At 37.3% G+C, this 18,735-nt stretch overlaps 1 long non-coding RNA gene across 1 annotated transcript; it reads right to left on the bottom strand.

Moving 5' to 3' along the window:
* Window positions 1-4,211: 4,211 nt before the first annotated feature.
* Window positions 4,212-13,112, bottom strand: LOC116179855. Its single transcript, XR_004147059.1, has 3 exons — window positions 12,786-13,112; window positions 6,537-6,747; window positions 4,212-5,095 (listed from the first exon to the last, which is right to left on the bottom strand). It is a non-coding gene; the product is annotated as an uncharacterized LOC116179855 (long non-coding RNA).
* Between the last annotated feature and the right edge of the window lie 5,623 nt (window positions 13,113-18,735).

Genomic DNA, 18,735 nt, shown 5'->3' with positions numbered 1-18,735 from the left:
ATGTAGGCCTTTTGGTTTGTGTTACTAGTGATCTTCCCGCCAGCCGCACGCATAGTTCTCGCTATCGCTAATGTTGCGTCTGCGTTTGCCAAACGGTAGCCGCCTGTCGATTGTTAAAATTAAGCAACCAATTTCCTTTCTTCACCCTAACTTTGGGTCCTAGAACTGTAGCGTTTTCTGGTTGTCAAAAATAATAGCTTCTGCATTCGCGACAATAAAACTCGACCCGACCACGGAATGCACTTATCAGTGCGCCTGTTATCAGTATGCCTATATGAGCTTATCATCCGCGTGGCCTAGGTACTTTTATGCAGATGTCTAAGAGAATTGGCGATGGGTCGTGACACGGGGTGCACTTTCACCCTAAAGGTCCTGTAGTAAGAAGCCGTATAGTGGCTGGCGGCACGGCTAGCGGAGTGCGACCATCAAACCGGCCTTCCACATATGTAACAGGTATTTATAACAATTTTACAACTGTTTACTTTAAAATTTATCGAAATATGGGTTACACTGAGCTCAATCGATTGGAAACTATTTGATCTTACTTTACGGTTCTCGCAGGGAAAATTGATTTTTTTAAATGCTCTTTGGCCCAGGAAACTGATTCCTATTAACTTGCATTAATCTAGCAAAACTCTGATCGATAATAAAAACTCGAGATTTTACTAAATAGTTGAATATATTGAATAAAAAATAACTCTGTTGGTTGGTCTACATATGTCAAGATTCTAACCACCGTATCGTCATATGGCGTGACGTAAACATAAATGGGAATAAGTTCATCAACTGAAACTCTTGATATGACAATAATAATCCAATCAATTCAAAAACTAAACTTTTCTCCAGTTAAATTTCGTTAAAATACACATAAACAATAGGAAACTTAATTTGCTACTTGAAATTCTTTACACATTACCGCAGTAATGAACAATATAAAAAATCACAATATCTTTTTCTTCCGTATTATTTGGCAATGTCGACGTGATCCGGGGATTACTGCGTACTGTAAAATTCCCCTAGGATAAGCTCAGCGTCTTTTGGTATGTGCAGTTTTTTACGGAAAATTGAAAAATCTACAATGATTGTTGAAAAATGTGTAATGTTCCTAGGGCTCTATCAAGCCGACACTGAAAACGTTGACTTACCCTATACATACCGTTGGCAACTGGCAAAAAAACTACAAGCAGAGCCACCCATCTTTCAAGTCGTAACAATGGACGTTTCGCGGCACTTTTGAATTTGGATGGTAGTCGGTTCGATATGGGTGCCACGAATGAACTCCTACGCTGTGTAATCGGTTCTTTTATGTGTTGGGATGTGAGATATCATCGGGAAGGGAATTAAATAATAGACAGAACTTTTGTGCGTAAGAAATGTCAAGAACAAATAAATATATTACGCACACAACAAGACCATGCCAGGGAAACCTACGGGTCAAAAACCGCGGCATAAGCCACACAAATACATGAAATAAATCACCTACAGCAATAAAATGCAAGAGAAAATACAGATAAATAAAACATCCCAAATTGTATGATGAAAATCAGATAATCAAATCAAATAAACAACTTCATCAAAACAAAATACACAAGACATCATAAATGCAGTGGAAAACAGGACAAATCAATTCAGTACAAAAACACATCAAAATACCTGTACGATCAATTGAGATAACACAACCCGTAAAATAATAAATTGCATACACATAGGAAACGGAAATGGTGTGGCTCTACTCCAACCTTCAGTTAACATAATTTTATTTGACACGAAAAGTACATGTGAGAATGCCAATAGCAAGTATTCATGGTGAAAATCGATTATCGCTCTAGCAGAACACATTTTAAATAGTGGAAATGTTAATGAGAGGGCCCCTACTCGCATTGCTAAGATGCTAAGAACTGCAATCCGCCCGAGAGGAGTAGACAACAGATCCAGCGAAAGATCGAACTGTATTAGGTACCTACTCCGCGGAGACAGAATGAACTACTCGCACACACAAACATCGAAACATCAAATAAGAGAGCCTCCCTTCGTATAGCTAACGCAGAAGAACTGCAGCGCGCCACGAATAAGAAAGTAACAGATACAGCGAACAATCAAACTGTATTAGGTATTTTCCTCACATAATGGTTACGGATCAATCGAACAGAGCAACATCGCACTGATAATCAACTCCTCGTGAATACAGGAATTAATAAAACAAATTAATGGTATAATCACCTATACAGTATAACAAACATGATTTAGATAACGGTACTCAAAACAAAGGCATGGAGTACGCTATGATTAAGATATCGTAGTTTATGCAAAATGTAAATAATATCAAATTTTGGCAAGAAATTTGTAGTGTATTTAACCCCCAGGTTCTACACTAACTTCACACTACAAGAACACAGAAATAAAGTCAACCCGGCAACGTTTAAAAATGGCCACCCAAAAAACTATTCCCTCCAAAACTAAACAAGATCCCGCTTAAATTTGAAAAGTGGCACGTGATCAAACATCTAAGGCAGGGCCCCCTTACGTTAGTTGTAGACAACGCTTTGATCTGAAGCACAGTAGGGAAGGAACGTTAAATAAAACACTGAAATTGTGAAAAGTTTGTTTAATAATGATCGTAATTATTCAGATTGTGAAAGCCCCGAAATTTAGTTGATGTACATTAATATAAACAAAGCAAGGAAAGCCAAAAGGGCTGCTAAGGGTTAAAAGAGTACGACGAAAGAAAAACTCGCAGTTTGATTAATACAGTCCAAAATTTAATTAACAAAATATTTTGTAAAAGTTTAAGCAATATTTAACAAAGACAGTAAATGCATATACACAATGTTGATTACACTCAAGGTTAAAAGCAAGCTTTTGGGAACAATGGGTTAGGTAGGATCAGGTACCTAAATTCTGACAAAGGATTTAGAGTACAGGATGTGACTCATCTTTGGTGCAATAAAGTCCTTATGTTAAAAGTAAGATGGAAAATTACATGGCCTTGTAGGCAGATTTAACTAAAAACAAGATATGTGGAAATTATTGAATCGCCACTCATTTATCGCACATAGAAGAGTTTTGATTAGCGTAATCCCGCTCCTGCAAAATGGGTAGCCCGCCCCTGGTTTCGGGATTTCGAGCGTACAGTTGGATGTCGACGACAATCACGGAATTAGGTGTCGTACTCAATTTTGACTACCGTTTTTTCCATCCCCGTGACCGCTTCATTCACGGAGAATGTTAGTAACAAACAACAAGTCAGTCCATATATCAAACGAATCGGTAATTTCCACATATTAAAATAAAATTATCAAAACTTATAACTTCAGGGAAAAGACCAAGTAATCAACATCAATAAACATAAATTAAGCAAGCATTACACCAAAAACGTAAACAATTACAACAATAGCATAACGGTATCACACATGTGATTCTGCATTACGGTTAAACCAAGTAAATTTCAAAAACAAAGATTGGAACACAAAAATATAAAATGCGGCATACAAAACACAAATACGATATATAAAAAAATTCAAAAATTACTACCTGCATTAAATAACACAAAATAACAACAAACATTTATGGAGCGATGCGTTCACGACCGCCATTCAAGACAAGATGCCAAACGTAACCCCCGTTCGTGTTTTCTAGGTGGCGCAGGCAGCTTTTCCCCACCTAGAAATTGCATGGTTGCCAACTCTCAAAAATGTATGTATCGTCGTAAGTTGTATATACAGGGTGGAACCTTTCAAATTCAATTATTAATAGCTAGTACAAGAAAGAATAAAATGGTTACCACCTGTAAATACACCTTCAAAGCACCACCATCAAAATAATCAAGAATAAAAAAAAACGGGAAAGCGTAATGCCTTCCGTCGACTTCGTCTCCACCTTCCTTCCTTCGCCTAGTTTCGTTACGAAAATCCTCTAGTATTAGGCATATGAGCAAAACGGTCGATTGGTTATATACAGAGCATATCATTTTTGTTTCAGATGTAAAGGTGTGTTGCCTAACCATAAGGGTGGATTATCACAATATAAATTGTCAATAAGTTACATAATGTAGAAAATTTTTATCTTGAAATGAAATTAACTCACCTTGGCTTCTTCAGTTCGTATTCCATTTTAAATTTGATTCATGTAGATGTATGCATCAATACATTCAACAGATTGGTATGGTTTGTGGATTTGGTGAGGATGTGCATAGATTGATTTCAAGTGCAATATACAGTCAAAAGGTATTTTATTGAACTACACTTCTTACAGCGAGGGTATGTAGATAAGCGGACCTACAGAGTCAAATTAACAAAACTACTTTATTAAAAGGAGGGCAAGATAGCCTCTTGTAGTTTTGGCGCATTTGACTTTGGTTACAAATAGTCCGAGACCTCTACATTAAATTTACATAAATTTCTATATACATTTATAAACATAATAATATCAATTTTTATCTATTGACTATGTAATTATATGGTACATACAGGTATGGACAAATATGACATACTGTGTGTCATGGGGAAGTGTGAAAATAGTTTCTTCTGTGGATTTCATGGCAAATATTTTATGCATGTTCATAATGACGCCAAAATAACAATATGTGTTATTTAAATTCCTCATTTCATGCGTGGGCTTAAGCCCTAAAGCCCATTCGAGGCAAGACTGTTTAGGGTATGATGTATCACGTAGTGCGCGCGCATTGGAAACGGGAAGTACATGAGTTATGACACTGCATCTTTTAGAGGTACTAAAACCACAGACATATACATACTTATGCTGTCTGTGCTAAAACTAAGCACATGTAAGGGAACGTACAGTATATAAAGTACACTTCCGGCTTCCGGTGCAAACCTACATCTCTTCAATGGAGGCGGTACAATTTTGCAGTAAAGTAGATACAGACGGATGTACACCTATTACGTGGATTTTGAAGTGAGTTGCAGATCAGTCTTGACAGTTGAAGCACCGCCGTAAAGAGTTTTTTCTTATTCATTTAAGGTATGCCACTGTTGCAATGGTTCCATGGGGTTGGCAATAGCTGTATTCCAGTGCGTGAGCGCTTTTCCTCTTGCGAACATGTAGGAACCCAGCACACATTTCCCAACTAATTTGTCTAAAATAAAATTGTATTGTAAAGTCAATATCAGGCTATACATATGTGTAGGCATGCGGGGAGTACATATTTATTGTTAATGCCCAACGTGTTAATGTAATTTAAATTGAAGACACAAATTACAAAGTACTTTGAAGTGCCAATGGAGTTACGCAAAATTATTTAGAACATGGATATCTGAGATACCTACTGCATTAGCGTAAGCAACAATTCATCTCGTAAATCAGTGCAACCCTCCTGTACAACCTTCAGACAAATTTCTTAGTTTCATTGAAAAACGCGACCACGCTCTATTGCTACCATCAAACCCTTAAATTACAAATTTCAACACGGAAACGAAATATCAGTGTTTTCTACACAATCATTGACAATTTATAATTTTCATATTGGACTCACTTAGACGACTTGCGTTATTTAATATTGAACCCAAAAAAAATGGAAAATTGCGCGAATGTTATTTACAATGGAAAAAATGTTGTCTTTACAATATCAAACAAATATAAAATAATTAGATCCAATGTTTCAAGAATATCTCTCTATTTTTTACGGTTCAAACAATTCAAAATTTCGTTAATTAAAGTCTTTGAAGAACACGGACTGTATTGAATATAAAAATACACATTCACTTATTTACCCGTAGTTCAAAGCTAAACTATCCTCTAGTCGTCCAACTTTGGAAATAATGGTAGGTATTCCTTCTAATTACGATTTGAGGATATAGAAATTGGCGCATTGAAATTGAACCCGAGCTTGTAGCCGACGGAAGCCTTTTCTGTTTTTAAATTCATACTAAATGCATGGCGATGCATAATTTTGTCACCGTATATTTGCGTGAACGATAACAATTTTTCGTTTTTTACCCAATAATTCTCGTTTGAGACCAAACGAATACGGGCGCTAATCACGAACATTTCCCAATCACTTGTATCCGAGGAATGGGTGTAACCATGGCCCGATTTAATCGTTGACAACAACTCGCTGACATTCTCTTACGTTGATTTTGCTTTAAAACGGCCTCCTTGAATAAATATAAATAAAATGGCGGTCTTAACCCACCAATGGTAATTACAATGCGTTGTGACCAGAGGTCTCACTGTCAATCGGAATCGCGAATAAAGCTTAATCTGAGAGAACCACTTGTTTTATCCAATATTGCAAACGATTTGTTTCTTTTATTCACATATCTACTCGTGTTTCCATGTTTCTCCACTCATCACAGCTTTTGTCACTGGATTGGGGGCTACCCTAGGGCCTAGATCATCCTAAACATGACTTCCATGAGCACCCTCATTGTTTAACAAATAACAAAAACGGTTGGGCATCTCTCAATATATAGGCAGGTGTCCCTTACATCGATGCTTTAACACAAAGCTAAATGCAAAGTTGATAAAAAAAGCTACATGAACTTTTAAGTAAGCGCTGCACTACAATTAACACGTACCCCTACCGTATCCCGATGTGTGTTGAAAAACGTGAAACGCCAAGCTTGTTATGTCCGCCTGCGAGGGGATCAATTTAAAATTGAATCCCTCCGCGAAGCTGTGGTTTCCGTCAATTGACGGTTTGGAGACGCAGGTTCGCTTTTCTTTCACCGCCCGGTAGTGCTGACTTAGGGTGACACGCACGTAGGCCTCGTGCTTTTCTCCCTGTAACTAAAACAAAAAAAATGTATCAAACCTCACACAGTTGGTCGAATTTACATATTTTGCGCCTGTGGGCCGCTCGAAATCGCCCCCCCCTCCGCCCCCAACCAATTAAAATCATTTGATACCACAACCAAAATTATATTTTACAGAAAAGTGTTAATTTCTTTCTCCTCATTTACTCAGATTGATTTAATTAATAGTAAAAATATTAATTATGAGATTTATAAAGTGTTATTGAAACAAAGTATAGGTAATATCATATCTGTTGTTTGAACTACAAACAAATAACTGTTATTATATACTAATATTTATAATGTGCAATTCAGAAGTGGTTTTCCAAAATAATAAAAGCCTTTAATTTCAAATAACGTTTATTTTACCTCCCAGGTACGACCATGAAATTGATAAAAATGAGCTAGAGGGCACCTTAATTAAGCGTTTCCAACAAAAAAAATTGCGGGAGAATCCCCAAATTTTCAACAATCTTAATACAAAGTTGACATAATTTCGTCGAAATGTGATTGCTTTTAAGTTGGTAAGAGTGTGCGTAACATTCCAACTTCGATTTCTTAACAGGTTATGCTATTTTTCCACGATAGTAGTATTGTAGAATTGTTTGGTTTTTTGGCGCCCCTAAAAATTTGCCGCTATGGACCCGGGCCCACATGGCCACATAGTAAATCCGGTCCTGTTGATAGCACACCGCTATTTATTGTACAATGTAGGTACAACTCGAACTGGCGGTAAAACCAAAGTGGATTTATGGCCCGGAAGCAGTTTTACCCAGCACAGGCAAACAGATAGACAGATGGACGAAAATCGTAGACAAAAGCGCTCCCCACTTTATTGAAATTCGCTAAAAACGAATTACACTCTTTTTTTTAAATTAGAGTTCAATGACTTTGAGTTAAGAACTCGTGAAGTACCTAAGCCAAAGTGTACAATAGTTGACATCCTTCTGCTTAGAAGCGCTGCTAAGTCGCCCACTGCGAAGGAGCACTTACGAGTATTTACTTTGAATTTTGCAAGTATAAGCATTTGCTTACTTTTATTCATACGGCCCATTTTATCTTAGTAAGTAAGGACATGATTATCTGCCAGACCTTTTTTCGCTGTGACACGTACACAGCATCGGTCTTCTTACATTCGACGATGTTAATATACCGGGTCACAATTTCTTAAAAAAAATTCACAAATTTCGCAATCCTTGCAACCATCGGAGGCATTGGAAATAATAACCGTACAAGTATCACTTGCTCCACTCGCTCGCAAGCTTGCTCGTGTCGTAACATGCGTGTAATACCATCACGGGCGATGTGCGATAAATTTAGATTCGAATTAACAAAACCCTTGCGCACTGTTAAGTAAGTACCTACCGTATCGACAGTATCCGCGACTTTTCCTGAATCTACCGATTGCAGTCAAGTACGGGACAATCATCACTTGATGCGACACCAATTGTCTTCTTTTCTGCTCGACTAACCAGTAACTTCAAACCCATACAAAACATAAGCATTTCCAATGCTAAAAATCTTCTCATCTCCGGTCATAAATGGTTTTTTATTGGCGTTCATAGTTATGACGATAAGAAAACGGCAGAAATAAGTTCAAATTAAATATCCGTTTATGCTGAAGTTAGCGTTTCCAGAGCGGTTTGTTAGTTACTTGGTAAAATTTCCACTACCAATCGTTCCCCTAACAATATTTTTGACAGATTCCATACTAAAACCCCACTCAAATTAATCACTCATTACAGATGTTCTCTGAATACCAAAAGTGAGAATGAGCAGGATTCGCACTAACTTGAGTTAGAAATGAGTGACTAACTAGTTGAGTGTGAGTTTGAAATTAGGAAGGACTCTGAATTCGTAATTGAGTCACTTTTACGTCACTTAGACACAGGGTCGGACTGGTTTGTAAATTCCTACCGGGAAATACTTTTAAACATGCACATGATTTATTACACAAGTTTCTATTAAAACTGATTCTACGGTTGGTACCTTTCTGATTTCAAAATTATTTAGAAAAATCAAATGGGGGCTCAGTGAACCTCCAGTCCTTCAAGAATTGAACTTTTGTATGTTGAGACGACGGTAATGCGCGATTAGATTGTGTTTAATTGCACTTTTGTGTCTTTTTGGTTTGAGAGATACTTGTTGGGGCTCAGTAAACGCTTAACCAATAGTAGAGGAGCCCAATAGGCTATTTTGGAATTTATTGGAGCCCGTCAAATTAAAGTAAAGTGGGTTGACTACGTGTTGAAAAGCGTACATTTTAATAATCTGACCATTTAAGCGTGACGTGGGGGAGTGTGAAGGTCACAAACAAAAAAAAACGTTACCTCTACGTCCTCGAGTGCGTTGGAATTTTTTTTGTTTCGAAGGAAATTATTCAAGAATAACAGAGGTAATACAATCTGCCGATTTCCAAACGCCAAAGTGAAACAAAACGCCAATAAAGTTCAGTGTGTTCAGCAGTTAAAGCATGTCAGTTGACTGATATCATAGGCTGCCGTGTCATAAATTAGGGTGCGTTTATGTTGGAGCCGCGATAAGTGATAAGAGCAGGGATAAGAGCGTCGATACTAGCGAAGAGAATAAAAGTGTGTATGTTTGCGCATGCGCACATCTGATTTTTACAATATGCGATATGCTTGTCTTTACTACAAGAATCTTTGTTTAAAATTTCACAAAAATATCTACATACACATAAAAAATATGGCATTGCGGAGCGCATATTATTCGTCAAGATTTTTCTTGGTTGAGGTACCAGGGGTATAAGATACCGAACGCAAAATAACGAACCAAATATTTTGAAATCTGGAAGAGTTTTAAGGCCGGCGGACGGACGAACGGATAAAGTGGCCATAATAGCGCCTTCCCCAATTTGTACACAAAATTCTATAAGTTTTGAGTGTACACAGGGGTGCTAAGCGTTCACTTAGCCGCCATTTAATTTTTCTAAATATCTCCGAAACAGAGGGGCAGAGATTGTGAGAGTGGAAGCACAATAGAAGAGCCTACTGCCTACTATGCAGTGCCGTCGTTCCATTGTGAAGGAGTTTAATTAGGAGTATTATCCTGCAAGGATTATTTATAGGCAAAGGTCCTACCCTGGGTCCTACCTAACAATATTTGATCGTGCCATAAAATTAGTCGGAAGTTTACGTTTAACACAAAAGAAACATTGATAAATTCTTGTTTGGAAAAGGAGAGGAATGCTTTAAATCTCCCGGTATCCCTCCTGTCCAGTCCGGCCCTGCTTAGACACCTTAGAGACTTATGCTTCCGCGTGGGACAATAATAACACCTTTGCGATTTACACATGTTTATTGGTGCAGAACTTTCGAGTAATTGTGCAAATAGGAAGTTATATTATAATAAGTAGGTACAGACATATGACATAACTTGGTGTTCAATGCTTAGTACCGTGAACTTTCATAATTTTTAACATAATAGTTCGTAGGTAGGTACATTATACTTTTATACAATGAGTCGTGTAGTTTGGTTAAGCTTTCTCATACCTATTATTATTCTTTGAAATCAGAGGTAAGTATTGTCAGCGGGAATAGGTACAATTATTTATTGTTTCATGTCGGAAGCATCTCAGTTGGCCTTCTCCGATTGCAACAAGATCTAATTACATAAATTAAAGCAGTCATTTACGTAGAATAACCATCCAAAGGTATTGCGGAATATATACACATGTTCCAATGCATATTATTCGTTGTAGGCATAGAATGTAGGGGACTATTTCACGTTTTTAATCAAGTGCGCGCTATCGTGACTTCGGTAAGAAAACACAATAAGAAAATACACTAGAGAAGTACTGTAATGGTTCTGTAAACATTCGAATCGTTATAAAACAGGACTGTATTAGAAAACGAATGGATAAAAAATTCTCCCGTCACGGCTTGTCCACAGTGTCAATTGCCCCCTCCTCCCCGAAACACAAACGATCATGAAGTAACTGATACGTTACAGCTTTACAGCAACATCCAGTCTTGGTCTCTTGGATTATAGTTGCAAACCAGGATTTCTACACCGGCCCCGCATAAGATTACCTCCAGCATATTAAGGACTTTCCGCCAATCAAGACCATCAAATCCGCAAACCAATTTTCTTCTTCCTCCAATTACTTTTTACTCAACGCTCCAATCCATCACTTAATAATCCGGTTTGTCAACAGATGGTACTTTCGTCACTAGGTAATAAACGGCACGTCTGTTATCCTGAAGTTCTAATGCTTTTCTCACACGTAAGTGTTTCTCTTTAGTTCTTTCACTTGATCGAAAAATACGGAAGCTCCTCAAATGTTATATCTGGTTTTTATTTACTCAGTATGTGCGTTGTGACTATAGCAAGTCTCTGGTTGTGACCTCTGTTGTTGTCCATCGTTACTTTCCAGGATACGCTCTAGACTCTAGAGGGTTGTTCTCTATCACCAACCAATCCCATTGCGCCTAGTACGCCTTCACATTGGGAGTAGAAGGTGCTACCACTTGCCAATCCCTCTTCCATTCAATAATCGGTTTCAAACCCGGGTCAATTAGAGGTTTAGCAACTGGTGGAAAAACCCGCGATAAATCGTCGGTAATTGATGCACAGGCCGAGAAAACTTCTTGCCCGAGATTTATCAATTGGAATTGGCCATTCTCTAGCGGGCTGACCTTCTCAGGATCAACAGCAACACCACGGTTCGGCACAACATGTCCTAAATAATGAACCTTACTCTGGAAAAGATGTCACTTCTTCCCCTTCAGGGAAACCCGACCGAAGCCTTTGTAAAACCTCTCGCGCCATTTCCCACCAGAAAGATGTCGTCCAGGTACGCTAAACAATCCACGTTTAAGACCTTAAAACCTTCCCCATAAAACTACGCCAAACAAGTGGTCCACCATAACCCTTTTAGCACATTTTCCATGAGACATTCAAACGTCGCTGGTGCGTTACAGAATCCAACGGCATGACTGAAAAATGCCGTAATCCCGATCCGATCGTAAATGCCGTCTTTTCTTCCACTTGCCAATAACCACTTTTGAAATCCAAATTCGAGAAAAGCCGGATAGCGCGTCAATCCTGTCGTCAATTAGTGGAAGTGGATAGGCATCTTACAATATTTTCCGCTTCCTCCCGTTTTGCTAGCGGAAGACGTTTATGTGATGGTCGAATGGGTTGTGAATTCTCGGCGTTTGTCTTCTGTTGCTCCAGGTTAGTTCTTCCATTCGATCTCTTCTCCGTGGTCTCAAATACATCTTTATAGTCTTTGATGAAACTATAAAGTTTAATCTTTTGTTGTTTTTTGAGTAAGGCAGAGTGTTTTGCAACTTGGTCTATCAATTCTTTGCACACCCAATTTTAAATCATCACTACTGCAATCCCAAAACGAAATACTGCTTCCATTGGATTTGCCATCCAATCGTGCCATGACAATGGTTTCAGTTGGACCTGCTAGCGTAGTGTCCTCATTCCACTTCGCTCGTAGGAATTTAACAAATCAGTGAATCGCAAATAAATCATTTACACGGAGCGCTAAAGTAAGTGCAGTAATATTAAGAACTAAATTTCACCATAAACCGGACAATTTCCATTTTTTAATGGTTGCCCAGCGTATTGTTTTAAAATTGCAGGACATTGTTCTCTTTTGCTTGAGGTTTGTTTCAAATGCTCCTGTTTGTTTAGGAATGAGGCCTTGGATTCTTTGACCGAAAATGGGACTGTTTTGGTGGGCTCTTCAGTCATATTCGCCAAATCAAATCTATTAATCATTATTATAATAATCCACATTTATATTTACATTTATTTTTTTAAGTTATTTTTATATTGTCCCATTTATGGCTGTCATTTTTCAAATTAATATATCTAATATTGTTTGACAAAAAAAAAATTTAATAGAGGTAAACAGTGCGGGACATCGAATCACGAACCAAATCCGCAGGCGTCGGCGTCGCGTCGTTAACTGACACCCGGTACGACGCCGCGAAACGTTCTGAGATGATAACATACCAAATGCTATCTTTATTATTTGCGTTTTATGCGACTTACCTATCAGTAGAAGAAGCTGAATTGCGTATATTTCCGTGCCTCTTCATTAACGTGATATAATGATCTATGTAGATTGGCTTATTTAGAATCATTTGTTGTTTGCTAAAATTAAGAAGTCATCTGGCCAGTAAGGATATCGTTTTGAGTTCAGTTAGGGATTCGGTTTTTGTCTATGTGGAGTAACTAAAAATCAGATCATCAAAATTATAATTATTTTCCCAAGAGGAGTAAAAAAGTTTTATTTCAGAAGTACTCGAGTATTAGATTTATTAACTCCCCGCAAATAAAATTCAGTTAATATTTTTTTTTACATATACGCTTACACATACTAATAATAGCGTTTTGCAACACTATGGATTATACTGTATCAAAGACTGCAAGAGCACGATTGCTACGTAATTGCATGCACAATTAACTATCATTAATTCTACATAAACATACACTAATAACAATCGTGTATAATTTGTAGATACACAAACATAGTTTTATACACAAATAGATTCATTTGCATGCCTCTATTTCAGGATTCTGGGTGTAATTGGGCAATGTGTCAAGTGCAACTCACTCACCGAAAACTGGATTTTTCGTCATTAACAATTAAAATGTTTTTACCAAGGATTAATTTATATCTTTTTATGTAGCACCTATCTCTCGGTGGCCTACACGAGTATAATTTATGCCAAAGGTTACTCCTGTAATTATAAAGAAATACGTACCAGTTCCTTACTTTTTGCGAGTAATCAAGACAGAAATGGTAAATATTTAGGGCGTGTGGAGGTAAACACGATCATGTAAAAATATATCAGACAAAGGCACATGCGATTTGTAGGTCCTGGGCGTCCCTACGTGCAGGGGTTGAATATAAATTTTATATTCAAATATGTAACTTTGTTATTATGAAATATAGAGATTAGGTTAATTGGTGCCCGCGCCCCTGAACTTGACCCATACACGACAGTTTCTAATATAAGCCCCCACACATAGGGCTTTCATTTCAAAACGAACCACCGATTGTGCTTTTAATTCAAAAAATAAGTTTCGCAGAACCAATGGAGGAAGCCTAGCAGCAGACATTAATGCTTACTGGAAAGGAAGAATAGCTTGTTAAGAAAAAGGCGATAAAGTAATAGAAAAAGGTACAATAATAAGTAGAAAAACAGAATAATAATGTAACATTCCAGAAATCTCGATAGACATCGAGGCGCCTTTGCAGATTAGTCGTCGGCGATAAAGAACGAAGGTGGATGTGACGTAATCTTTCCGAGAAATATGACGTATTTGTTCGAGAATATTCTCATGCGCCCCTGAGCACTCGAGAACATTCTAAGAATATTTTAGAAAGAATGTGGTTTTGTTATATAAGCAAATGGAATTGTGTTTTGAGTTCAGTTCGTACATCTATGCGTTCTTGTGATGTGATAAATTGCAATTACTCTTGTTCATTCAATACCATCACAAATATTCTGTCGACAGTCGTTCAGTTCGTGACATACGGGCATTATTACCCCTTCTTACCGTTCTTCCTTTTCTCCAGTCTCTTTAGTTACTGCTAGATCTCTTGATATCTCGCCTCCTTCCACCTTGCTCTTCTTCTACCACACCGTTTTCCTGCTTTTGTTGTAGTACCGTCATAAAGTGCTGTTTGGCTGGAAGGGTACGTACAGGATAGTTCTAATTCGTGGCTCACCATTGGGATCTCCGTAACGGTGAAAGATAGGTACAGTGTAGGTTAAATGGGGCCCCTTTTTGTGACTAAAAAACGGTTTTGAAATGTATGAAAAATTTTTGAAAATATCTGAGATATCACCGGAAGATTGAAAATGGTAAATTTTGTTTCAATTTTTCCTAAACTTAAACGGTCGGAAATGGACGGTTTCCGTTATCACCTTCTACGGGCATTTTTTTTCCCGAGAATCTGATTCTGGTATCAGAATTTCCATAACACGCTTAGTTCCTAGGGGTCGCCACATGGATTTCTACGGAATGAGATAGAGGACAAAAAGAAATTCATTCCGTAAAAATCCAATATGGCGCCTATAAGAAATATGAAAGTAGTACTCCGTAGCTTTTACATCTAGCGTGTTATGGAAATTCTGATAACAGATTCAGGTTCTACGAAAAAAATGCCGATAGAAGGTGCTAACGGGAACCGTCCATTTCTGACTGTTTAAGCTAGGGAAAATGAAAACCAAATTTGCCATTTTCAGTGCTTCGGTGATATGTGTTATTTTCAAATATTTTTCAAAAATTTAACAAACGATTTTGAGTTACAAAAAGGAGGCTTGGACTTGAATTCGGATTGTGTTACTGTCAGACGTTAGAATTTCTATTTCGCAATACTTTATGCCGCGCAATTCACTATTTGTTGTGTTATTGTCTGTTACAGATTAGGCTAAACGCGTCCTATTGAGCTCACAAGGTGACGGACCCAAGTTCATGATTAACGTTTGATTACATACCGATTTTCGATACAATCGAATTGTAATTATTACATTTGTTTGATATTCATTTAACGATTATACCTACCTCCGTTGTTTGCTGCGGAATTAATTTAAATTTAAATTCCCAGATCTATATTGCTGTGACCCTTTAATTTCGGGCCACATACCAAACACCTCAAATCGAACTAGTTCTATAATGAAATTTCTGGTAGTACACATCCGCACCCCGGCCCAACAAACAAAATCAATTCTGACTTTAAATTCCTGATTCAAAGCAAGCAACGGTCAAAATCAAACTCCTTAAACTTGACAAAGGCCATCTACCAAATTTTGAAAGCATATGAAATGAACTTTGGGCGCGGATCAACAAAATGAATCGTAATTGAGCATGATACTTATCTCTGAATCGGTAAAGAGATCGAATAAACATAAACAAAATTTATTCCACGTCATCACATCAAGAACTCTTAACATCAAGAAATGTTACAGTTTTCAAGACGTGATTAATCCCAATAAAACCAGACACACAACAAGACTAAAGGAAACGCGGCACTTAAACGACACGTGACTCAAAAACTTGGTCTTCTTAATTCTATTTTCGAAACAGGTTGCAGGGGCGTTTATTGTGATATCTGGCTGAACGCAAAAAGACGCCACCAACGACTTGAACGGCTGTCGTTTAACGGGGACAATACCTTCAATGAAACTACTGTTCCCAGCACGTACTGGCTTCTCTTTGACCTTGTTTAACATCAAAAGAAGGCAACTAATTTTGGCAGCAATTGAGCGTAGACACGCGTGTCTTTTCAAACTTCAAAACATACAGTAACTTCGCCTCGAACTTCACTATTAATTAATTTATTTATTTATTTATGAACATAACAGGTTACCCCAATAACAATGTTCATGTAGATAAAGAATATAAAAAAAATATATGTTGTGTTAAAATAAAATAAAAACAAGGGATATCTACGCTGTTATTCCATAAACGCACACTATTATAACGATGTAATGCTGCAAACAATGCAGAATTTTTACAATAATCTATATATATTGACGGAGTCATATTATGTAATAAAAAAAGATGCTACTTGATTCGTATGCACACTATTATAACGATGTAATGCTGCAAACAATGCAGAATTTTTACAATAATCTATATATATTGACGGAGTCATATTATGTAATAAAAAAAGATGCTACTTGATTCGTATGAAGCACTTTAATGTTGGCAAACAATAATCATTACCTACATTTGTATATTGGAAATTGCATTATTTGGAACGTTGAAAAATGAAATTTTGTATGCACCTCAGGCATTACTCGATATTTAACCCTCGGGCGACTTACAATCTCTCGGGCCAGAGGCCCTCGGGCTCTGTCGCCCTCGGCATAAACATCGCCTTAATGCCCTTGATACATAAATAACTATTACACACCGGTGATTTTACGTGATCGCTCTCGAAAATCAGTTTAGAATTTAAGAAAAATAACAGAGGCCGAAGTTAGATCCTTGTGCTACTCCATAGGTTGGAGGAGAAACATAATTATTACATATAAGTAACTTGTCGCAATCGCTGAGACAAGTAGGAGCCTTAGGAGGCAAATAAAAGCTTTAGTGAATTACTACCCAAACCTAACCCATTTAGTTTTTACTAATATCACGGCGCGAGAAATACGGCTCAAGACTTTTGTGAAGTGTGTAGACAACGTCAACTCAACCATGATTATCAAGTACTGTGACAATAATTGTGAATTTTTTTCATGTCGCCCTGTAAATAGTAATTTTTTAATTAGGACATAAAACCAACAAACATTGCAAAATTTAGATAAGATGCTGATAGATCGATAGACTGTGACATCAATTTTCTGATAGCATGCAATATTTACTTAATCGTGCGTGACGTCTTTAGACGTAGATTATTTTGCAGTCCTAATGACGTACAGTTCCATTGACCTATCAAACAATTAAAAAAAATGATCGCCTGCGTGTAAGTAAATAATGTTTGGAAGGTTTTCATTAGTCAACTTTCTTCTCCAATTTAAATATTGTTTGTAATTTCTTGATTCCCCAATACCAAATACCAATGAACGATCGTGAGTGGTGTCAAGAAAGTCATATAGGCGTCATGGTGTTTCTTTTGAGTCAAACCGAGAATGGTAAAATCAGAATGCTTGAGAGTTACGAGAGAAAATCAAAACAATGTCAATTTTAGAATGAACCCACATTTTCTGTGTTAAAATCGATACAGAAAAATGATTATTTTTGACAAAACCTCATTTGTTAAATAGAACCCTCTGTATTTTTAATCTAAAAAGATAGTCTATTAAATCCTCTAACCGTCATTGTACAAGTTTGCAAACACTTTTCTCAGGACTGAAGTTGGGTGCTAGCATTCTGTTTTTTAATTTTATTTATTCGAAGTAATTATTTGTCCCTTGGTACGCCGCCTGAACTTCGCTTATCATTTGCAAGAGATGCAATTCTCATTTATTTCTAGTCTCTAATTTCTAATCCCTAGCAACTCTTTGTTACCTATTCTTAGAAGACTGTATGTGGTAGTTGGTCAATGATATGCTACGCCACTGCATAAGCAGGCAGTTAAACCGTAACTTGTCTTATTTCATAATGTGGTTTTGGCTGTGTGCCGTCATCTTCAGCTAACGAAAAAATGGCTTGCTATCTTTGGTTGTTGCTTTCACACATCGGATCTTAAAATAATTGTCTTCACTTTCTACAAAACGTTTCTCCACTTCCACTATGCACTGTGTCCAAGATAAGGGTGTCGATCATGGGGATCTCCGAAGCAATAGAAGATACGACGACGCTCAAATTAGGGAAAAGTTGCGAAATTAAACATCAGTTACTATCATGCGAGCTATTATGCTTTAAAGAAAACCAGAAAATTCCTATTACTTTCGAAGATATGCCAGAAAAATCGAAAAAACACTTTCTCTTTGCCATTTTTTGAGTTCTACAAGTCACCGTTGCGTTGTTAGATTTTCAATCATAAACTTTATTTTTTATATGGAAAAAAAGTACACACTGTATTGAGTAGCTTTGTTTATGACAAATACAAAGGTAGACGGCACACACAAAAAAAAAACAAAAGTTTGAAAGTGTTGGTTTCAGCAGGATGGAGGACCCACGCACAACGCCCTTATGGTACGAAAATACCTATCGGACAAATTTCCTGGAAAATTAAATTCCATATTCCACTGACCTAAATATCTTGGGTCGTGAGTTCGAATCCCGCTGCCAACTGCTCTGTTTAGGGTTTTGTCAGTGGGTTACTTGTTATGAATTGTTCGCTGAAGTTGTTACCTCTATTTTTTAATTTAGAGTAAAAAGAAAATTGACAATAATTAAAATTTTTTAGCGCATTTTTTAAGAATTAAAAAAAATGTGCTATTGTTTGCGTTTTGTCCGTCCGTCCGGACCCACTTCTACCGTTTTGAACTACTTCTAAGGGAATGGTCCTAGAGCCCTGGAATTTTTTGCAGTAGGT

Source organism: Photinus pyralis, unplaced genomic scaffold (genome assembly GCF_008802855.1).
Source record: "Photinus pyralis isolate 1611_PpyrPB1 unplaced genomic scaffold, Ppyr1.3 Ppyr1.4_LG8, whole genome shotgun sequence".
In the NCBI taxonomy this organism is placed as follows: Eukaryota; Metazoa; Arthropoda; class Insecta; order Coleoptera; family Lampyridae; genus Photinus; species Photinus pyralis.
The sequence above is the reverse complement of the archived record's forward strand: the minus strand, read 5'-3'. Positions and strand labels throughout refer to the sequence as shown.